Source organism: Chrysoperla carnea, chromosome 1 (assembly GCF_905475395.1).
Source record: "Chrysoperla carnea chromosome 1, inChrCarn1.1, whole genome shotgun sequence".
In the NCBI taxonomy this organism is placed as follows: Eukaryota; Metazoa; Arthropoda; class Insecta; order Neuroptera; family Chrysopidae; genus Chrysoperla; species Chrysoperla carnea.
Genome location: NC_058337.1, coordinates 46,678,665 through 46,696,891, shown reverse-complemented (window position 1 = coordinate 46,696,891; position 18,227 = coordinate 46,678,665). Strand labels below are relative to the sequence as shown.

Below are 18,227 nucleotides of genomic sequence, written 5' to 3'. Positions count from 1 at the left end.
ATAAATGCGTATTTCGATTACCAAGTATTCATCATCGATATAAGGGTAAGAATTAGCTAATCGTTATTACTATTATAATTAGCGCATGTTACTTGTTCCTAATTTGGTGATGGTGTACACAGTTATTAAATTAATCTAGAAAATTGTGGTAAGAATCGAAAAAAAATTCGGCATATCCATTATTACCTTTACTGACACTTATAACAGATTTTTGTTTTAATCTACCGACAAAGAAATTATAAAAATATATAAACAAAAGTATTTGATACATTGTGGCGAAATTTTATGTAATGAAACCATTAAAAAGTTCATTTTTTTGATAATTTATTCTAAAAACATATATGTAGCATTTTTGTGATTATTTCATTAGTCTGTATTTTATCACAATCTTTTCTTTGTAACAAACAAAGTCTACTGTTTGATTGGTAAAGTCAGAATTTCTTCAAAAAAGATAGAGGTGTGTTAACGTAGTTCTCCCAAACTAAATTATATGAGAATATTTAAAACTACAGTTTGAAATTTGGAGCATGAACTCGGTGACGTTATTCTTGTTAATTTTCGGCGTATCGAAGCCCGAATATTTAGAGTAACTCAAATCCAGTAAAAATAAATATACCTACTTTAAACATATATTACGGGAAAAAAACTACAACTATTGTCCTTTTCTTTTGTCAGGAAAGTATCTTTTGAAAATATCTTTTATTAAATAAAATAAAATTATAATTCCAAATAAATTTTGAGAACGTTAATTTAAATATAGGTCGTTATCCTAACAAGATTTCATGAAAAATAAAAGCGTTTTAAAATGCAAAAGTTTAAAGTAAAAATTTTTGCATAGTAAGATGTGTTCACAATTTTGCTTGCTTATATTACAGTAAGTATACAGTAAGTAAAGATATCATTCTTTCGAATCGTAGATCGAAATATTTTTTAAATAAACTAATTGGGTAATATATTTTTAAAACTGACTTCTTTCATTTAAAACTTTAAAATAATCTAAAATATCTTCAAATTTTCTAAAATAAAATTTTGTGTTGTAAATTAATATGAAGGATTACCATATGCATTCATTTATATTTCAAATCATTACAATAAAAAGCTTTCGTAAGTTAATTCAATTATGATACATAGCTCTCTTTAGAATGAAGTTTTCATCATATGAGATAAGTTTACAAAAAACTAATTATACTAGAAACTTATATATTTAAATCCAAGGATAAACCTCTTTTAATCGAGACTACAGATATCAAGGGTATTGGCCCTTATTGAATTTATAAATGGAAATTACATTTTATACTTAACATGGTTTATTCACTAAAAAAAATCGTAAAAAATCAACAAAAGTGAATCAAAAAGATACTAAAACAGATCAGATACGCACTAAGAAAAATCTTTCATCAAACAATGTATGAAAAAACATAATTCTATTGGTAAAAGAAAATCTGATAAAAAAATCGTATTGAAAATCTTTAAGCACAGTTGAAAATTTATATAATGTTTTTTGTGTAGGTAATGTGTTTTTTTAATATGAAAGGGAATTTAATATTAAATAAAAACAAAATGAATTTGATCACGTTTTATTTTATATTAAATAGCCTAAATGTATAAATAGAAACATTTTTAATCCTTGTACTGTAAAAAATCACAAATATTTAAGGGCTTAATTTTAAATCCTCTTGGAAAAAAAATGAAGTAAAATAAATATATAGGTATTCATAAACAAATCTTAAAAGAAAATTAAAAACAAAATAATTAAAATGAAACAATAAATCTTTTTCTACAAAAAAATCCGCTATCATGTGTATTGTCTATAAATTTTTCTAAACAGGGAAGCATTTATTTTGAAAATATTTTTTTAGATATATTCCCAAGATAATTTAAATTCATGAACTTTCTTCTCTCCCGTATTAATAAATAAATATATAAAAAAAAATTCTTAAACACTTTAAATAAGAAGCATTTTATATATAATTTTTATCCAGACGTTCTTCCTAACTACTTCACATAACAGGCTTTTAAATTTACTTGCAAATTGTAAAAAGTGAGTTCTCTCATAGAGAGTATATAATCATAATATTTTTCTGTATGAAGAGGGGAAAAAACATGAAAATATCCATTTACATAAATATTAGTAAATGGTTTGGTGGGTTAACTGAAAAGCCTAAGGTGGGAAAAAAAGTATACGAGAAAATATGTTTTTTTTTTTTTTATATTTTGAGTGCCTATTTTTATATACTCTTAATACACTTATGGAACTATAAAGATGCTTAAATCATTTTAAATGAATGCGGAATCTTAATTTTGTATATGGTTAAACATCCCGTCGGGTAATTTAAAATCATTGTTAATTCACGTCTAAAAGAGCAACAAATAAATTTATTAAAAAGTATTAAAAATTATTTTTATTCTTTTTAATAAACAAATTTTTTAGTTTTGCGAAAAATAATTATTGGAAATTATAATTATTTTAAACAAAATGACCAATCATTGAATAAGCTTTGTAAAATTTTATAATTTGAAATATGGATATCAAAAGATTAAAATTTGTTAATTAATTTTGTATTAATTTGCCAAATAAATGAGTAAATTAATTGCTTATAAAATATAAAACACACCATAATTATTTTAAATCACAAAATCTATCACATTAATTTAAATAATAATTTATCGATCCACAAACAAAAAAAATCACTATCATATAATCAAGTTCAATCAATTTTTTTTTAACTACACAAACGTTAATTGTTTAGTTTAAAATATTGCGCGCCAAATACGAATAGTATTATTATAGAATATATATAATATACAGTATATGAGTGTGTCATAAGGACGACGCAAGAGATACTGGCCGGGCTGAACGGCCGTCGCGGCGCCCTGTACACGATCTTTGCACACATGCGCCCCCATGTATATTTTCATGATATATTTTGAAAAGAAGCATTTTTATTTTTTGTGGATGGTATCTATGTATGTTTGTACATGTTCTGATATAACTAATTTGAACTGACAAATATTTTTGAACAACATAAAAATATTTGTTGAAACCAAAATAATATATTTGTTTATTTGATGGTGTTTCATATTTAGTTTTTACATTATAGAATATTTTGTAAATATCCATCTACTAAAAACAATAAAATCGGTTAAGTGTGAGAACATACGAGTGTTTCTAAATTATTTGAATATTTAATGCATAAAAAATATGGTGGTCCTATTGATTTTAAAATTGAAAATGTATTGATCAGCTTAAAACATTGCAAAAACAAAACAATCTTATTTGCTTATGTCAAATTTATTGTTTGCGGTGGGAACGAAAATTAAAAAGGAAATAAGATAAGTTCAGCTCATTTTTTATCGGCAGAAACTACTTTTGGTCACTGTTCAAAAATCAGTTTCAGAGAAAAACCAGCGTGACAAGTTAATTAATGGTTCAAAATAAGTTAGAAAAATATCATTTTATTGCTTATTGTTGCTTCTCTTTGATACACATGGCAATTGACAATATTCCATGTGTATGTCAGAACAAGCATTACGTAAGCTGGTTTTTATACCCGGTATATATGGAATATATATCAAGGTGTGCTAATTCTAGTCTCAAATTTTTAACGCTTAAGACTATTATATTAGGAACAAAATTTTAGTACGGATGTTCATAAAATCGCACTTAATTATAGTCCATTTCCAAACTGAAATTCTTAGAGCAGGCTGAGTACATGAAAAGTAATTTTGAGTTCCTAAATGAGCAAGGACCCATTTTGTAGACCTTTAGAGTTAAAAAAAAAAAAATTACATTTGAAAAAAAAATTTTGTTTGAAATATTTTTTTACACATCTTTTCTTTCTCGCGAGGCAGTAAAATTAGAACAAAAGTTTGAGGTAGCTTCGTCTATTGAGCCTTATAAAAAATATGACATACGAAAACTATGACATATGGTGGACCAAAGACCACGATAAATTTGCTTGTTTGTTTTTTTTTTTTTGTTTTTTTTTGACACTGACAACCGGGTATTTCAACAATTAATTCAACTGTTTATCTTCGTTTCGTTTGTTTATTTAGTTGTTTGTATTCGTATGATAGACACTTAGACACTCAGTCTATAAGATCTAATATTTTAAAATAAATATTCTACCAACTTTCGGACGTTTACATAATCTAAGTATAACGTGTGTTAGATGTTAAAAAAACCGTTGAGAATACAATAATAACGATACTTGAAAAGTGGAGGAAATGGAAATAAATTTATCGGGGAGTTTCAGCGGTGATTTTCGGTTGAATGGATTCCGCATCATCCTGAAGGAAGAAACTGTTTAGGTCATATTTTCTGAAACATTGGGATATGTTATTTCTTGAAGAGTAGAACAAAAATCTCAATAGTCATAATTCTCAAAATTTTTCAAAAAAACTTCTAGGTAAAATATCAGAGAAATTTATAGCTGTTGGCCTCTGCAGTCACTGAGACTTTTGTTTCTATTCTTCGCGAACTAATATTTCTCAAATTTCTAAGGAATTTGACCGAAAGCCATGAATGGTGAGGGGTTTTTTAGAAATTTTGGTTTTACGAATTAATTACCAACTTTATTTAAATGTGCAATAAAAGGAACAAATTAAAAATTGTAGGTTAAAATATTTAATTAAACAACGAGTTTTTATCAGTTGTACACAAGAGGGGTGTTCGAAGCAGGAATAAAGTGATAATTCGAACACCATTGTTGTTACCAATACAGGTTTATTGCTCACTTTGTGCACAGTTTTGCGTGCCACAGTTAAAAGTTTTGATCATTTGTGAGAGTAAGTAAAGGGAATCACCTATTTAGAGCACTCAGACATTTCACTAAAATATTATTAAAAATTGCAGCTTGGACAATTTGTTTGATCTGTTATCAATATTGCATAACCAAACATTTCGTAAATCAGAAGCAAAAATTATGATATGTTTAACTTTACGTAATTTTTTTAAGATATTAGTATTCTGTAGATATTTTTGTACGGGTTATTAAAAACCAACTCAAGTAAAAATGAAAACCATGAAAAAATGATTACTGGATTTGTTTTATTTTTTTTAAATTGTGTAATTTTAAGTGTGGAATATTAACATGCGGAAAAAGTTTTTAAATGCGGTTTACCCCAACATGCCCTCTTTTTGTAGTATTCATCTAGAATATAAAAAATATATAAAAACTCTAGACAATGAATGGTGAAGTTGATGATTTTTTGTAATTATAAGTGATATCCTTTTTATATCGCGTTCGTTTTAGAACACTATGAAATAACATTATTCTACCGCATGTTTTCGAAAGTTTAACTCTATAAAACAGGAAGTTTATTTGTTTCAAAACATTGTGAGGATTTTATTACTCATATTTTAGATTTTTATCAAATTTCTTTTGGTTAATTATTTCGGTCAGATATGATGCGAAAGAGATATATTTTCCTATAATTGTTATGGATGAACGGTTTGTCAATATGCATGAACGCAATCTTACGTAAAATGCCACGGGAACAAGAAAATAATTTTAGTGAATTCAAAAATTCATGGGATCTAAGCTATTAAAAACAATTTGAAAATACCATTTCGTGAATGCTCGCAGCAAGTCAACAATTTTTTCTGATGTACCGACAACTTTGGGGAGGTTTTATCAAAATAAAGTGATAAAATTAGAACGATTTGCGTGTGCTTTATTATTTAAATATAAGAACTAAACTAAATTTAATAATCAACCTACTTTTAGTTCTTTCGGAGACTTGCGTATAACATAACTATTTGTAAAAGCTGGAAGCGCTTAATTAAAATTATTAAGTCTGATATGAAGCGCCTCAAGTTTTTAAAAGTGGTCATGTATGAGTAATTCATAGAAATAAATATTTTCTACTTTTTAGCAAAATAACAGTCGATCCAAGTGGCTTAGTTAGTTATAGCGAAGCCAACTCCGAACGCGCTATACCTAAGGCAGCGGGTTCAATTCCCGCCGTCACAATAAAAATTAATTTAATTTACAGTTGTGATGGACTGGTGTAGTGCATGGTATATACATGAAAAGGTGTACTTCTCTGAAAATAATTGAGGTGCAGATAAATGAAAATATCAGCGGAAAGGTGGTAAAACACATAAACGGTATCACAATGGGATCCATAAGCGAAGTGTCGAATTGTTTTCGTAGACAGTCATTGTAACCTAACTAAACCAAATCAGATTGATGCCATTTTTTAGTCTTTTGGAGTTTTGAATAACTTTTTCTCAGTTATGAACACCTTCTGAGTATAACCTCAATGAGCAGATCAACGATGTAAATATTTGATGAAGAAAAATTAAGAGACTTGACTCCCGAAAAGAACGCTAGCACACTGTATTAGCTCAACAAGAAAACACACAAAGCGATATCAGTTTGAACGTAAATTATGCGCTCTTTACGCTGGCATGAACAAAAATTTCTTATCTTTACCAAGTAATAGGTGCTTTTCCGGAAATTAACAAGAAGGGTGACACCTTGCGAACGAAGCACTATCGGATGAGGAAATAACGGTTAATTTGATAGATAATAATCACTTGAATCTAGGATTTGCATTGTGTCCACTACGTTTGTGACACCCTGTATATGTATACATGCATACACACATAGCAAGTTAAATAAAAGCTTGTAAAACGACAAACAATATACTACCTACCAGTATCTGTTTTAAAAATTAAGTAATACAAAAAGAAATATTTTTGAAAATATGTTACAACCATGAAATATCATGTACCTATCTATCTCCACATATTTACCAAGTCCTTTTCATTACAACGTCAAGGCAATCAACTTGTAATTAAAACTAATATTCTCGTGTCGTTTATAAACGGCTGCTGTTTAATCATGGTTTTTTCCTTTTAGTTTCCAATAGAATATTAATGTATTTTGTGGTTGAATATATACGAAGAGACAAATAGTTCATTTTAAACAAAATTACTGTGACAAATATCTAATTATTATACACAGAAAATTCTATTCTAAGGGAGTATTATTGTGCAAATTTAAATAATAATTTAACCATTTACTTTATTCCTTAAAATAACATCTGTAACATTTTCTAATGTTCATTTAATAATTTATTTCTTGTGTAAAATATTCCTTGAAACTTTAGGCAATATATAAGCATTAGGTAGTAAAATTTTATTCAATTCTAATACGATTTGAATTAATACATGAAAACAAATACAAATGAATCAAAAACAAGTGAAAACAAACAATTGACTGAGTTAATTGTTGAAACACAATGTATTGACAGTGTTGATTACTCTATCACATTACACATACATACATGTCACACTTACATAACTAATGTAGGTAACTGATATTCCCATATATAATACACACTATATGTTGCTCATTTACGAACTCGATCTCACTTTTTACGTCCTGAGTACACTGTAAAAATTTCATCTTGATATCTCTTTTCGTTTTTGAGTAACCGTGATGACAGACAGACAGACTACTTGAAATGGAATAATTAGGTGATTTTATAGAACACCTACACCGAATTTTGTTCATAGCATCAAAATTTTTAAGCGTTACAAACTTGAGACTAAACTTAGTACACCTTTGTATATTTCATATACTAAATAATTAATAATTTACAATTAGCTTTGTTTCGGTATTAACAAGTTCTTTTTTTTCAAATCTTTTGTAGGCCAATTTCATGTCGAATACTTTTTGTAGTGAACTACTTTTGTTATGAGTTGAATAATTAATAAATCATTCTTAATAGCCTTTAGATTATGCAAAAAAAATATGGTGCTCTATGTACCGGAGTAAAACCGGGTGTTCTGTTAACTGATTTTGAAAAACAACCATTGGTTTTCCTGAATAACATTGGCACATATAATTCATATTTACATATTTACATGTTTATTTTATATATTTATTTACATATTTGATTGGTTTTTTTTGGACGTAAAACAATGGTTAAATCTAATGCGTTTATCCAAAATTCATTTTATTTATTTTTTTTTTAATTAACTACATCGAATTTTTTAGCAAACCAATTGCGTACAAGCTTCATCTTTCTATAAATTGACAAACTTTTATTGTTCTAAAAAGTAGAAAATAATTAATTCTATGAGTTACTCTTAAATGACTAATTCTAAAATCTGGAGGTGTTCAATTTAAAATATCAAGGATAATACGTAGCGCCTCAAGCTTTTAAAATAGTCATGTATGAGTGGCCCATAGAATATAATTATATGCTACTTTTTTGTATAATAAAATCATGCGCTTTAAAGCATAATTTTTCGTGATAATTTTAAAACTAACGATACTTTTAAAAAAAATTTTCAAAAGAGAAACGATAACGCCCGACAAAAAATGGTTTTCGTTTCTTTTTTGAAAAGTTCTTATATGATGGAAGTGATGGGAAAAAACTGCCAGTAACATTAAAATTATCATGCAAAAATAAAAACTAAAAACAATAATGTTAACTTGTATAGGATCTTTCCATTTTTGTCAAGAGAATAGAAAAAATTGTTTTTTTCAAAATCCCCATTTACATATTTTACTTGTATTTTCTCAACAAACCCTTTTATTTGATACTAGTTCATCATCTTTTGCGTTACCATTTTTGATTTAAATGGCAAATATAAATTTGTAGGCAAAATTTTAGCTCAATCGAATGTGGATAACTGACTAAAAATTAAGTTTCAAAGTTTGACCTGAACAAACTTACACACATGTTTGTAAAATAGTCACAAAAGACTATTTATTTTGAAATTCTTAAAACTCAGACAGTTTCCTTTCTTTTGCTCTAAATAAGTTTATATGACCATCCTTTGCTTTTCCAATATTCTTCATGTAGCAAATGTTGGTACGCATTCCAAAAAAATTCATATTTTCGAAAAAAACCAAAGAAAAAAAATCATTGAGAGTTTTATTTTAGCAAAACATTATTTCATTTACGATAGCAAACGCTATATATTTGTGTAGGAACACAAATACTTACTTAGAAGAATTAAAATTTCATGTATTCGATAGCTATTCACACGTGAAGTGAGATACTCAACCCTTACTAAATTTTTTCTATATAATATTTATATGGATATTTATATATACAAAAAACTTTTCAAAAAGTTTTTTTTTCCTAGTATAAGAATAATGATTTTATGATTTAGATTTAAAAATTTTGATGGATTATCAAATGAAATTGATTGAACATTGAAAGATGATTTTACTCAGATCATTATTCATTCAATAACATGAGTGACTACCTACATATAATGAAATGGGCTGCTATGTTGTTGTATAGAGATTGTATTATAACTATGTTAACTCCATAAAATGAATGATAAACTGATTTAAAAATATTTAACGTTTTTAAAAGTTCATCATGGCATGGCATGGTATCGATGCGATGATGGAGAGAGAGGATGGGGCTAACGATAATGTTTTAATATATTCCGATTAAATTTTATATTAATTTATGTTTTTTGCATATGTTTACAGTTCACAAAATTTCATTATATTTTATTTAATTAATATTGATTTTGATTACAAATTTTATTTGTACAGAAATTTTTTCACCAAAATTATAAATAAATGAAATATGTTATTTACATTCATATTTTGTTTTTTGTTTTTTTATTTTTTTATTTTTTGAAACTAAAAATTAATTTAAAGTTATTTATTTCGTTTTCGTTAATTTTGTTAATTCAACATCATTGGTTCGAACTTTACGCAACGTTTGTTCATCAACAAGTTTTTTTGTAGTACTTATATATAATTATTAAACTTTGGGAAATATCTCTCTTGAAGTATACACAGTGTCCTTAATTGAAGATACCAAACAGAATCCATGATTTGTGTACTTAAAATTAATAAGAAGGTCCTTTAAACTTTTTCCAACCAATCACTTTTAAGAAATTCTTGACTAATATTAGAAGAAAAACATAAATTTGTATAACAAGCGAAGTTGTAGGAAACAAAGTTTACTCTACTACATAAAAAAATTACGTTCAAATTTCTAAAAAATATAACGTTAGAATTTTTAATTTTAGAACTCTGATCGAAAATTCCCATATTATTTTAGAGCACTGAGACATTATTAATATTAACAAAAAAATAGTTTCATGCAACGTTACTTATTAATTTAGTAAGGAATGCACAGTTTCGATTTGGTCTTGAAAATTATCAATATTTATGACAATAACTGTGTGCTCTGACCTTTCCTTATCTTTAGGCAAACAAAGTTTCTTGAGGTTAATGATAATGATATTCTTTGAGCGCTGTAGTATTTTATAACATACATATTCTAACTACATAGAGGTAACTGAGTTGGGAGAATTTCGAATTAAAAGGTTTTTTTTTTTTCTTTTATTTTTTCAATTAAGAAATAATTATGAACGTCAGAAGCTAACAATAAATGTGTAAATTAGTTCATGAAAACAAATCTCATTACGATTATTATACTTTGAAATTAAATTTGCAACGTTCTGGGACTACAAAAAACGATGTTCTGCCTATTTAACGATTTCAAGTACAGTTGTAAGTCAGCGTTGTCAAGCTAACCCTAGGTCCATCTATATTTTATTGTTTGAACTATATCTAAATATGATTTATCAATTATTCCATGTTTTAACTTTGTTGTAAAATGTGATTATAAATTTACATTGAGAATTTGTTATCAAGGTAATGCATGTCTTTATTTATGGTTTATAAATTATTTCTAAGGAAATATGATTGAATTATTATTATGTTTAAAATTTTCATATGGAATTTTTTAAAATTTTCTATGATATAATTTATTATTCATGAAAAAAATCTTCGACATTATATATAATATATAATATAAATTACAATTGATAATTTTGTATGTGAAAAAATTATCAAAGAAGTTATTGAACGATAAAGTAAAATTTTGGCAGATTAATATTACTATTTTGATATTTTGATGAAGTGAAATTAATGTTACAACTGTCAAGTCTTATTTAATCGATCATAAATTTGTCAGATATAATTGTAATGGTTTAAATCGGGGCGTTTATAAACTGGCGCACTTATAAATCAAGTCTAAATAATATGCAAAACATATATAATAAGTGACTTCACTTCGACGACTCGCAAAATTTTTTTATTTACTACGATAGCGGAAAAATAATAAATCTATTCAATGTGAATTTTTCCACGCAATATTATAATTTCCATCAGATTCAAAAAACCACTATCACTAGCGCTATCTCAACATCAATTAACGAAAATCAACTCATATCGTTATGTTTAGTTTGGTTAAGTTTGCACGGGTTGGGAAGGTTTTTGATTGCTTAAGAAATCAAAATTTTAGAAGTTAGTTTACTATCTCAAAAAATTCCAATATTGCGGGGACAAATGTATTACTTATAAAAAGAATAAAAAGGCAAAATTGTCAGATTGTGCGTGCCAAAATGTTAAGGTGGAATAAAAATCAAGGAGAGCGTTCATCCGTTCTTTTATATTTGTAATTAGTAATGATAAAATAAAAATAAAATATTAAAAAAAAACTTCTACATTTTGAATATCATTATAATTCACTTACTCACTTAGTATATTCCATTTTCTTTTTTTCTTTAATGTTTGCAAAAATATAATTATGAAAAAAACAGTAAGTTTCTATCGTCTTATCTGGTTTTATTAAATTAACCAATTTTTTTAAAAAGTAATTAACAAATATATGTCTTTTCTGTTCCGACAAATTAATCTAATTATGTTCTAACGTACATCTTACTGTACAATGAAAAACGAACTTACTTCATATACTTACATAATTAATTTATAAATCTTAAGAAAAAAATAAAAAATTTGAAATTAGTCATTTTCCCCTTTTATCCCACCTATCCTACCTTTTCCCATCTTTTTTTCTACCTATTCCCTGTTATAAATATTAGAAAAACATTATGTTTCATAGATGGTATGAGGGAGGTTTGTTTTTAAGTTAAAGCTCCCATTGTTTTTCTAATATTATTCAGTATAAACTGTTTTACATTTTAAAACACTCGTGAAGATGAAAGTTTTTGTTTAATGTAGGAATCTAAAGATATTATTGGCTATAAAAAGTGTTATTGTGTGAAAGTATATCTACACGATACATTTTAATTATATAATAGAAAAATTTAAATACGTGGACAATCTTCATTGTTGCGTTTGTTTTATGTTTTAAGAACTCGGGTACTCGACCGCTCGGCAATTCAAACTTTAAAAATAATGATTAGTGCGTTATAGCAATCGCAATATGGATATTTCACAAATCCACAACTATCAACCCATCCCTGCTTAGCGCAACCTTCAAAATACCTGCTTTTTCCATAACCTTTGGAGTTGGAGATCGCTGCACTCGGAATATGGTTTAAACATTCTCTTACAATGTATAAATGTAAGTAAAGTAAGTCTGAACCATATTCCAATATCAGCGATACCCAACTCCAAAGGACAAGGGAAAAGCAGGTGTTTTGTGGTATGCCTATATTGAAAGTGCTATATAGATAGTTATAAGTGAAGGTAAGTAAATTCAAGAACGCTCTAAGATTTATTTTTAAAGTTTGAATTGCCGAGCGGTCGGGTAGTTTAGTTCTTAAAACGTAAAAGACACACAACAATAAGGCTCTGTCCAAATAAACAAATTTTTTATTTAGTAAATAAAGTGAATCTTGTAGATATAATTCTTATAAAACAATAAAACTTCTTATAAATAATATATATCGTCCCATAAGCTAGTAAGGTATTTCTAACGACATGTGACCAAAAATAGCTTTTCGCGAAAAATTCCAAATAAATGCAACGACATAAAGCGTTGAAAAACTGTTGAAATATTGACTATCTGTGTAAGGTGCTATAAATATTCAAAGTTATCGATATTTAACATGTAAGAGAGTTTGCGATTCAATAGAAAATAACGTTGCAAAAGTAAATGTATATATTAAAAAAAAAAAAAAAAAAAAGTTTTTATAATAGTACAGAAAATGGTTTCATCAACTTTTACGTTCGCAGCTTTAAAGACAATGGCACACACTTTCTCATGACTTTATATGGGATAGTTAACAGCGAAAACAAACGAATAAATGTTTTTCGCAATTCTGATTTGAGCCTAACATTGCGTTATAAAATCTATATAAGATATGCTGAAAAGTTTGCAAAAGCGTGAAAACTGGACCGTTGGGGAAGGTCAAACAGCATAATAACGTCAAAACTTCTATTTATATTACGAAATTACAAATTTTGGTTATTTGTAAAGTTGTAGATTATCAGTTATACAATAAACTTATCTCCTGATCATTTTTTCTGAAAAACTAATATTTAGATAAGTTATTTTATAAATTTGTATAATATAACAAAAATATTCAAGTTTCGGGTATTAATAAATCGCATAGTCTTCAAACTACAGCTCTCTGATATATCAAATTATTTCCATCATTAGGGAAGTCTAATGCGTGGACCATAAGGAGAATCTCACTCACATGAATAGATTGTGTTTTCTTCGTGTGAACTTAGTTTTAGATATAAAAAAATAAAACTTCCATATACTCCATATAATATATATATAGTAAAAGCATATAATATATACAGAATGTTCGATTTACATCTAGGCATATAAATATCACAAGTAGGACAGAGTAAATGCGTTAAGCAATGCGTCTAAGTAAGAGGTATTATAGGTGTTATATGAAATTGCAAAAGAGACTTGTATCGTGACTTATCTGTTGTAGTTCATCTATTCAACTAAGAAACTCCCACTCTCCAAGCGTCTTACAACTATCTCAACGCATATCGACGATTCAACACATGTATATAATATCTCTTACTAAAATGCATTGCTTAACGCATGTATTCTGTCATACTCGTGATATTTATATGCCGAGATGTAAATCGAACATTCTGTATAGTAATGATACTGTATATTTTAGCCTATGAAAATTGTTATTTCGGCGTACTCATAGAAACGTTATATATTTTATTTACCTGATGTAATCCATGTGGTATTATATAATACTTACTACATACCTAAATAACACTATACTGTTGAGATTATTAAATGTAAATGTGATATCATTTTAAAATATAAATACCTACATATGTTAAATGAAAATATATTTTGTGTTATTATAATTTACACTTGAGAATAATTTAGTTGTTTGAAAAGTGAAAAAGATATAACTGTAATAGTATTATAATAATAATAAGTTCATTAAAATACACAAAATAATAATAGTAGTTAGTACAACTAACGTGTAACGTTAAGTTTTTCTGATGAGTTATGAATATAAATTGACATTTCACAACGTTACAATAAGTACGGCTGTATGATTGAAAAGTGGTTTCCAGGAGTATTTATCTTTACGAAATAAAAGTTGGTTCAAATGTATGAAAATCATAGCTTATCAGGTAACTGAATCGGATATCGAATTGCTTATATTTTTCCACACGTGCTGTATATATAATTTTCTATAATACCGATTTCGAAAACTTAATTTGGAAAACATTAGAAAAACAACACAACATAAACTAAAAAAGCTTGAAGTAATTTATCAATGCGGAAAAAAAAATTACATAAATTTAGTTTTCCATAAAATATCATTCCGTCGTCTTGCTGATATAATTCTTACCTGTAATTTTGAAGTTGAACTTTACGTTAAATTGCAAAAATTAATTAACCTATTATTGCTGTACAAAGAAAGCAAACTCTCGATATTGAATTAGTAATTTATACCCTTTATAAATAAATTAATATGCGAATGGAATTCCACGCTCAAAAATTAAACTGTCCATACATGTACTACAAATAATATTCTACTAACATTACTTATTATACACATGATATTCAGTTTTGTATGAAAACTAGTATCAAAATACAGAATATTAATGAGAATTTACAGTCAAATGTTGAAATTGAATATATTGATGTAGATTGATTCTAGGTCAACTTGTTTACGGGAAACACTATTTAATATTTTTATTGGAAATCATCATGATATGCGAGAATCAATTTAAAACAATAGGGTATTTAACTGGTTTCTATAACCGTCTGCAATATAATTTGATTTTTGTAGTACCCACAACAATTAATTATTTTATGTATATTTCCAAAGAATAACAAAAAACAAAAAAAAGGTAACTAAATATGTAATTCGATAAAAAATATGTAATGTGTCAATGTTGTAGGATATCATACCCTACCTATAATATCTGTATATTATTATTATTAATGCAAAGAAATCTCTATTTCTCTTGGCTATCGCATCACACCTGACCGAATGGAAAAATTTCTCTAATTCCTTTTTTGTTGTGTTAATTATTGTCAGAAGGTTCTTATGGAAGAAAAACTTGAGATAGTTGAGCGGAATATTATACAATTTATGACAATATATTAAATGAAATAAATGGTGGAAATGAATTATTATTCAGGTATTTATTCGTTAGAGCTAAATGCGAGTGCAGCAAGTGCGACTACCGAATGCGTACGCCAGAAGGCCTGTCCAAGAGATAGTAGTAAAATTTGTGTTGAGCGCGCGAGCTAAGCATGAGGTGTGTATGTGGGTGGGCTTAACGGACATAGCAGGTTAAGTAAGATGTATAATCCTTGATCAATAGTTACAATTAAATAAATTTTAGGTGAAACGAAGTTCACAGGGTCTAGTATTATATAAATAAAATAACTGAAACGACATAAACAAACATAACTGAAACGGCATAAATAAAAATAACTGAAACCACATAAAGATTACTATTAACTGATCTTCAAGTACTAAGTTTAATCCAAGGTACCTATGAGTTACCTTAGAAAATAAAGACCTTATTAAAGGTTGCTCAAGGAAGTCTAGGGCATAAAACGGTTGCTGAAAATCGCTCATATGTAGTGTTTGAAAGCGAAAAAATCTGGAAAAAGATTGAATTATTTCCTTTAATTTTTAATTTTATTATCCTCAAAAATGTTAATTTATTAGTGTCTTTTATTTAATAGATTATTTAAATAAGGTGCTTCGTTCTCATCTGGTGTTCTATGAAACCTGATATAGTTTATATTCTTGCTTTTGTACGTGACTTCAAAATACTGACGTGATCACTACTGATTTAAATATGAAATAAAGAGGAGGGTATAAACATTATCTTAGAATGTATAATTAACTTACATATAAAAAGAGAATTCCTGCCAAAGAGTTTACGCAATAGAGTTGAGAATGATATGAAAACTTGATATATGGTTTATGGTTTTTTGTTTGTTTATACCCTGGAGACAGATTTTTATATCCTCTTTAACTGCCATTATAGTGCCACCTATAGTTTCTTGTAGTCGCGAATACCATTAGAGCAGCTTTTAGAAATCGGAATTGAATTAGTACTCTGCAACAATCTTCAAAATTCAATATGAAATATATAATGTACCATATATATTCAATATGGTATTTTCCAAAACATATATTGACATATTGAGGTGAACTATTATAATAGAATTATTAACAAAACTTATTTTGCAATATTTCTATCCTTTTTTGTTAAATTAGCTTGACCAATTTTGACACTTAACACTTTGGTGATCATATTTATTCATATACTTATGTGTGCCCATACTCTCCATGGAAATGAATTTTTCACGAAAGTGCGTAAGCAAAGCAATGACCTCTATTAGGAAATAATATTTATTAAAAACACCGGACTCACACAAAATATTTTAATTTTCGTAGCCAAGGATGCTTACATAATATTTAGAGAAGTTATTCCCATCCTTTAAGCGGGTACACCGCGACGAGGGTGTCCAGCATACTAACTAACTGTCAACTAAAGTACTTCCACTCTAACTCCCGTAATAATAAAAAATATTTTTAAATAATTAATTAGCCACTCAAAAATTTAAAATACGCGATAAAGTTTTGGGGAACTTCCTTTCCCAACGGCTTCACTTTCTTGCTAAGAATATAACGGTGCAATCAAAGAGTCAAAATCTTGTTGTTTTTAGTTTTCGTACTGCATATACTGGGTGTTCCAAACCACCCGTCCAGGCTGATTATTCTGAATAGTTTTTAAAAAAAATTGAAACGAAAAAACACGTATCAAATATTTTTTGAAACTCTATCTAACCATACCAAAAACACCCTCCACCCTCAACCCCTGTTAGGGGTAGGGGGTGTAACTTGAAAAAATCAAATGGAAACCCCTATTTTTTTCTGCAGATTTGGATTCTTCAGAAGAAAAGACAAACATTTTGTCTAAGAAATTTTTCCCGATTTTCGGTAGATCGCGCTACAATCGACAAAAATCGTTCTTTTAGATTTGGCATAAGAATTGCGCCCGTTCAATGACAAAAATCAAAACGAAAAAGTAAAAAAAAAAAATAAAAACACAAACACACAGAACCAAAACAAAAACAAAACAAAAGCAACACAAAAGTTAGAAATTCAACGAAAATAAAAGAGAAGCGAAAATGTCGAATTGCGGTAATTGAGGTAAACCACTAGACAATTGGGAGGATGCTAAATAAAGCTCTTAGAAAGAATTAGATATGAATCATTTTAGATTTAATTTTTTTTCAGACTTTCCAAAATAAAAAAAAACATTTTTACAAAAATAATTTTTCTAAATCATAATAAAATATGAAAAACAAAAACAGAATAGTTTTTTCTTCAAAAAAACAAAAACAAAATTGAAAATAACTATTATTAAAATGTTTGTCTTTTCTTCTGAAGAATCCAAATCTGCAGAAAAAAATAGGGGTTTCCATTTGATTTTTTCAAGTTACACCCCCTACCCCTAACAGGGGTTGAGGGTGGAGGGTGTTTTTGGTATGGTTAGATAGAGTTTCAAAAAATATTTGATACGTGTTTTTTCGTTTCAATTTTTTTTGAAAACTATTCAGAATAATCAGCCTGGACGGGTGGTTTGGAACACCCCGTATACTCTAAGTGCGTACTTCTTCAAAGCCTGTTCGCTAATAAATTGTTTAGATTTTTGCAATAATATTATAACATAACAACTTGTTTTTAAATGATATTACTAATTTACTTGTTCTCATTATTAAGAATACTTTTGATATCTATAAAATATAATACAATTACAGTTTATTATGGGAGCTATGAGAGTACTTTCATGTTTACTTTTATGACTAAAGCGCTGGACACATTTCCATCACGAATTGCAGTATTGAAATATATTATTTTTAAAGGACGCCAGTCTGTATTAATCTGGTTCATGCTGCTTCTCTATACACTTGAATACTTTTTGATCTAAAATAGTGTAGGTGAT

The 18,227-nt window shown here is 27.5% G+C and overlaps 1 protein-coding gene across 1 annotated transcript in view; it reads right to left on the bottom strand.

The window, feature by feature from the left end:
- Positions 1 to 18,227, bottom strand: part of LOC123305552 (neural-cadherin) — a 569,174-nt gene that overhangs the window by 378,994 nt on the left and 171,953 nt on the right. The gene's annotated exons all lie outside the window — the stretch shown is intronic.